This window comes from Triticum aestivum, chromosome 4A, assembly GCF_018294505.1.
Source record: "Triticum aestivum cultivar Chinese Spring chromosome 4A, IWGSC CS RefSeq v2.1, whole genome shotgun sequence".
Classification (NCBI taxonomy): domain Eukaryota; kingdom Viridiplantae; phylum Streptophyta; class Magnoliopsida; order Poales; family Poaceae; genus Triticum; species Triticum aestivum.
In genome coordinates this window covers 476,858,021-476,864,665 of record NC_057803.1, presented here as the reverse complement: position 1 = coordinate 476,864,665, position 6,645 = coordinate 476,858,021, and positions in this window count along the sequence as shown.

Here is a 6,645-nt window from a genome sequence, read left to right as displayed (position 1 = left end):
TTGTGGGAGACTCTCTTCTTCAATTTGCACAAAATTATATATATCCCTTAATGCAGCTTGTTTCTTATGAGGAGGGAAATATTTAGCACAGAAGTAATCAATCATATCCTGGGACTACGCACACAACCAGGATCAATATAATTGAACCATATCTTAGCATCACCCTTTAATGAGAACGGAAATATTTTAAGGATGTAAAAGTAACGAGTTCTCTCATCTTTAGTGAACAGGGTGGCTATATCATTCAATTTAGTAAGATGTGCCACAATAGTTTCAGATTCATAACCATGAAAAGGATCAGATTCAACCAAAGTAATTATATCAGGATCAACAGAGAATTCATAATCCTTATCAGTAACAAAGGTAGGTGAAGTAGCAAAAGCAGGGCCAGGTTTCATTCTAGCATTTAGAGATTGCTTACTCCATTTAGCTAATAACCTTTTGAGTTCATTTCTATTTTTGCAAACTAAAATAGCTAAAGAAGCTTCTTGATCAAAAACAAAACCCTTAGGAATAACAAGTGATTCTTCATCATCACTTTCATTAGTATCATCAGATTCAATATTTTCAATCTCTCTAGCCCTAGCAAGTTGTTCATCAAGAAAATCACTAAGTGGCACAGTAGTATCAGACATAGAGGTAGTTTCATCATAGGTATCATGCATAGCCGAAGTGGCATCATCAATAACATGCGACATATCAGAACGAATAGCAGAAGCAGGTGTAGGTGTCGCAAGCTTACTCAAAACAGAAGGTGAATCAAGTGCAGAGCTAGATGGCAGTTCCTTACCTCCCCTCATAGTTGAGGGATAGATCTTGGTTTTTGGATCTCTCAAGTTCTTCATAATGATAAGCAGATATATATCCCAAGTGACTCAAAGAATAGAGCTATGCTCCCCGGCAACGGCGCCAAAAAATAGTCTTGATAACCCACAAGTATAGGGGATCGCAACAGTTTTCGAGGGTAGAGTATTCAACCCAAATTTATTGATTCGACACAAGGGGAGCCAAAGAATATTCTCAAGTATTAGCAGTTGAGTTGTCAATTCAACCACACCTGGAAACTTAGTATCTGCAGCAAAGTATTTAGTAGCAAAGTAATATGATAGTAGTGATAACGGTAAAAAAAGGCAACGGTAGTAAAAGCAATGTTTTTGGTATTTTGTAGTGATGATAGCAATAGCAACGGGAAAGTAAATAAGCGAAGAACAATATATCGAAAGCTCGTAGGCAATGGATCGGTGATGGAGAATTATGCCGGATGCGGTTCATCATGTAACAGTCATAACCTAGGGTGACACAGAACTAGTTCCAGTTCATTGATATAATGTAGGCATGTATTCCGAATATAGTCATACATGCTTATGGAAAAGAACTTGCATGACATCTTTTGTCCTACCCTCCCGCGGCAGCGGGGTCCTTACGGAAACTAAGGGATATTAAGGCCTCCTTTTAATAAAGAACCGGAACAAAGCATTAACACATAGTGAATACATGAACTCCTCAAACTACGGTCATCACCGGTAAGTATCCCGATTATTGTCACTTCGGGGTTAACGGATCATAACACATAATGGGTGACTATAGACTTGCAAGATAGGATCAAGAACACTCATATATTGATGAAAACATAATAGGTTCAGATCTGAAATCATGGCACTCGGGCCCTAGTGACAAGTATTAAGCATAGCAAAGTCATAGCAACATCAATCTCAGAACATAGTGGACACTAGGGATCAAACCCTAACAAAACTAACTCGATTACATGATAGATCCCATCCAACCCATCACCGTCCAGCAAGCCTACGATGGAATTATTCACGCGCGGCGGCGAGCATCATGAAATTGGTGATGGAGGATGGTTGATGATGACGATGGCGACAGATTCCCCTCTCCGGAGCCCCGAACGGACTCTAGATCATCCCTCCCGAGAGGTTTTAGGGCTTGGCGGTGGCTCCGTATCGTAAAACACGATGATTTCTTCTCCCTGATTTTTCTCTCCCCGAAACACAATATATGGAGTTGGAGTCAGAGAGGCAACAGGGGGCCCACGAGGTAGGGGGGCGCGCCCTAGGGGGGCAGGCGCCCCCACCCTCATGGAGAGGTGGTGGGCCCCCCATGGCTTCATCTTTTGTAGGTATTTTTCATATTTTCTAAAAAGTTGCTCCGTGAAGTTTCAGGTCATTCCGAGAACGTTTGTTTAACTACATAAATAACACCATGGTAATTTTGCTGAAAACAGCGTCAGTCCGGGTTAGTTCCATTCAAATCATGCAAGTTAGAGTCCAAAACAAGGGAAAAAGTGTTTGGAAAAGTAGATATGACGGAGATGTATCAGGTGCCACGACAACGTTTTCTGAAATGGTCACCACGACAATGTTTTCTAAAATTGCCGCCATGACAATGTTTTTGAAATGATTGCCACAACAACAAAATCTTGGCCGTCACGACACTTCACCTGGGGATTGAAGACGATCAAGGAGATTCCCGACACCCAGGGCTATACCATATCATGCTTTTATGAACTTCTTGAGATGTTCATCCCTTTGTTGTTGATACATCTCCAACGTATCTATAATTTTGGATTGTTCCATGCTATTATATTATCTGTTTTGGATGTTTTATATGCATTAATATGCAATTTTATATTATTTTTGGGACTAACCTATTAACCTAGAGCCCAATGCCAGTTCTTGTTTTTCCCTTGTTTTTGAGTTTCGCAGAAAAGGAATACCAAACGGAGTCCAAACGGAATAAAACCTTCGCGATGATTTTTCTTGGACCAGAAGACAACCAGAAGACTTGGAGATGAAGTCAGAAGAGCCACGAGGCGACCACATGGACGGAGGGCGCGCCACCCACCCTTGTGGGCCCCTCGTGCACTCCCTGACCTAATTCTTGCACGTATATATTCCCATATATCCCCAAACTACCATAGGAAGCCACGAAAACACTTTTTCACTGCCGCAACCTTCTGTACCCGTGAGATCCCATCTTGGGGCCTTTTCCGGCGTCCTGCTGGCGGAGGATTCAATCACGAAGGGCTTCTACATCAACTCTATTGCCCGTCCGATGAAGCGTGAGTAGTTTACCTTAGACCTACGGGTCCATAGCTAGTATCTAGATGGCTTCTTCTCTCTCTTTGATTCTCAATACCATGTTCTCCTCGATGATCTTTCAGATCTATGCGATGTAATACTCTTTTGCGGTGTGTTTGCCGAGATCCGATGAATTGTGGATTTATGATCAGCTTATCTATGAATATTACTTGAATCTCCTCTGAATTCTTTTATGCATGATTTGATATCTTTGTAATTCTCTTCGAAGTATCGGTTTGGTTTGGCCAACAAGATTGTTTTTTTTTGCAATGGGAGAAGTGCTTAGCTTTGGGTTCAATCTTGCGGTGTCCTTTCCTAGTGACAGTAGGAGCAGCAAGGCACGTATTGTGTTGTTTCCATCAAGGATAACAAGATGGTTTTTTTTATCATATTTGCTTGAGTTAATTCCTCTACAGCATGCCATCTTACTTAATGCATTACTCCGTTCTTTATGAACCTAATACTCTAGATGCATGCTGGATAGCGATCAATGTGTGGAGTAATAGTAGTAGATGCATAATCGTTTCAGTCTACTTGACATGGACGTGATGCCTATATTCATGATCATTGCCTTTGATATCGTCATAACTTTGCGCTTTTCTATCAATTACTCGGCAGTAATTTGTTCACCCACCATATTATTTGCTATTTTGAGAGAAGCCTCTAGTGAAACCTATGGCCCCCGGGTCTATTTTCCATCATATTAGTTTTCTATTTACTATTTTGCAATATTTTACTTTCCGATTTATAAACCAAAAATACCAAAAATATTAACTTTACAGTTTATCTATCTCTATCATATCTCACTTTTGCAAGTAATCTTGAAGGGATTGACAACCCCTTTATCGCGTTGGGTGCAAGTTGTTGTTTGTTTGTGCAGGTATTCGGTGACTTGTGCATTATCTCCTACTGGATTGATACGTTGGTTCTCAAACTGAGGGAAATACTTATCTCTACTTTGCTGCATCACCCTTTCCTCTTCAAGGAAAAAACCAACGCAAGCTCAAGTAGTAGTAGTTTGCACCCTTTGATTGCACTGTAGTCAATTATTACGGTGATCTCTCATAGTTAATATTAAGTAAAAGGTGCTCTTCCCAGTGTTGCAACCGTCTATGACATTCTAGCATCTCAAAGTTTGTCATGTCCACATGAGTTCAAAAAAGATGAGAGATGTAAGACGGAGATGGTCAGACCATATGTGCAGATAGCACTCGGTTAACTTGAAGTTCTAGCAGAATCGTTCTGACATCAGAGCACAAAGCATCAATAGATGAACAAGAGTCATATGGTGATATGATCGCCAATAGTTTGCCTACCTGTCAAAATTATCATCATTAGTGATGTCCACATCAATGACTGAGAACTAGATTTGGATCTTGAATCACTCACTATTAATTATGAAATATATTAATTTGAGTGGGAGAGCACTTTTATATTGTTAATTTAAACAACTTAGTGCAAGGTTCAATTATTAAAATGTCTAAATATATCTTGTATCTATCGTTGTAGATCAATATGTGGAACTTAGCCCCTATGTTAGAGAAAGAAAAGTTCGTTGCTAATGGTGGAAATTGAAAGTGCTAGTTATCGACTAGAGGGGGGGTGAATAGGCTATTTTTATGGAAGTCTTCAAAACATGGGAGTTTCGAAGACAAACGATAGAAATGAACCTATAAACATGCATCGGAAGGTAGACTACACTAGGCAAGCCATAGTCAAGTATTCAATGAAGTGAAAGCACGAAGACTAATAGCAGCTAGGAAGTACGGATCATGATGGAAGATAGTATGAAGCCAATCAGAACAAACAGTAACACGGTGAAGACAAATAGATAATGCAAACAGGCAATGACTTCACAAGGACCAACTGTAAATAAAGAGATGGGAAGGATAGAACCAGTTGCTTAGTGAAGACAAGGATTTGTTGGACCAGTTCCAGTTGCTGTGACAACTATACGTCTGGTTAGGGAGGCTGAGATTCAACTTAGAAGATCACGTATTCACCTTATTCCCCTTGAGCTAAGGACACCCAGTCCTCGCCCAATCACTCAGGTAAGTCTTCAAGGTAGACTTCCAAACCTTCACAGACTTCGTTCATTGGCGATCCACAATGACTCTTGGATACTCAGAATGCGACGCCTAACCGGCTAGAGGATTCACACTCCTCAAGTGTAACAAGTCTTCAGATCACATAGACAGGAAGACTTCAGTGATGCCTAACACTCTTTTCCTCTGGGTGTTTAGGGCTTTGTCCTCGCAAGGATTTCTCTCTCAAAGGCTTCGGAGGTGGGTTGCTCTCAAACGACAAAAGTCATGCACTAACTCTAAGCAGCCACCCATTTATGGTGTAGGGGTGGGCTATTTATAGCCACTGGGCAACCTGACCTGATTTGTCCAAAATGACCGTGGGTCACTAAGGAACTGACACGTGTTCCAACGGTCAGATTTCAAACACATGCGGCAAATTTACTTGGGCTACAAGTAAAGCTGACTTATCCAGTTCTGGATACATTTTGCTCTCATTGTCTTCGCTCGAAGACATAGGATTTTGGTTAAGCATCACTTCAGTCACTCTGACTTTGTTCACTGGGACCCCACTTAACAGTACGGTGGTTCCTATGACTCAACAAATAAGAAAATGAAACAACAAAACAACTAAGTCTTCGCGCTCCATAGTCTTCACGAGATGTCTTCTCTTGTCATAGTCTTCAATGTGAATATCTTCACATACCACCTTTGTCTTCAATGTCTTCATACATTTTTAGGGGTCATCTCCGGTAGGTAAACCAAATCAATGAGGGACTACTACCTGTGTTATCCTGCAATTCTCTCAAACACATTAGTCCCTCAACCAGGTTTGTCGTCAATACTTCAAAACCAACTAGGGGTGGCACTAGATGCACTTACAATCTCCCCCTTTTTGGTGATTGATAACAAACTGGTTGAAGTTTTCAATGGGGATAAAAGTATGTGAAATTGTAAAGGATTTAGGTATTGTCTTCGTAAGTAGCAGAAAGGCTCCCCCTGAAGATGTGCATATAAGTATTTTGCTTTTGAATGCTAATGCACATGGCAGGTTGTGCTTGCGGAGCTCCTCTTCTACTTATGAAGACATTCATCATGCATGAAAGGATATAACGAAGATAATGACATGCATAATGAAAAATGGACGTCTACAAAATGACTTCGTGCGGAATTTATTGTCGAACATGCGGAATTTATCATCGCATCACATAGTTGACGAAAAGGTAGCAGACGACCATCTAGTTTAAGTGTTACAACTCAAAAGAGCCAAATGTATCAAAAGTGAGAGTTGTAAGCACTTGGCAAATGCAGCAAAAAGTATAGCAACCATCCATATGGACCCGCTTGAAGACTATCAACTCATATGCTTCTCCCCCTTTTGTCAGTAATGACCAAAAAGGTTTGAAGACATAGAGCTTCTACTCATTCCCATGAGGAGTAGGCGAAGCAGCAGGGTCGTCGTTGAGGTTTGGTGGTGCAGAAGAACTTGGTACAGTGTCGACACGCGCTGAAGTTGGAGGTGG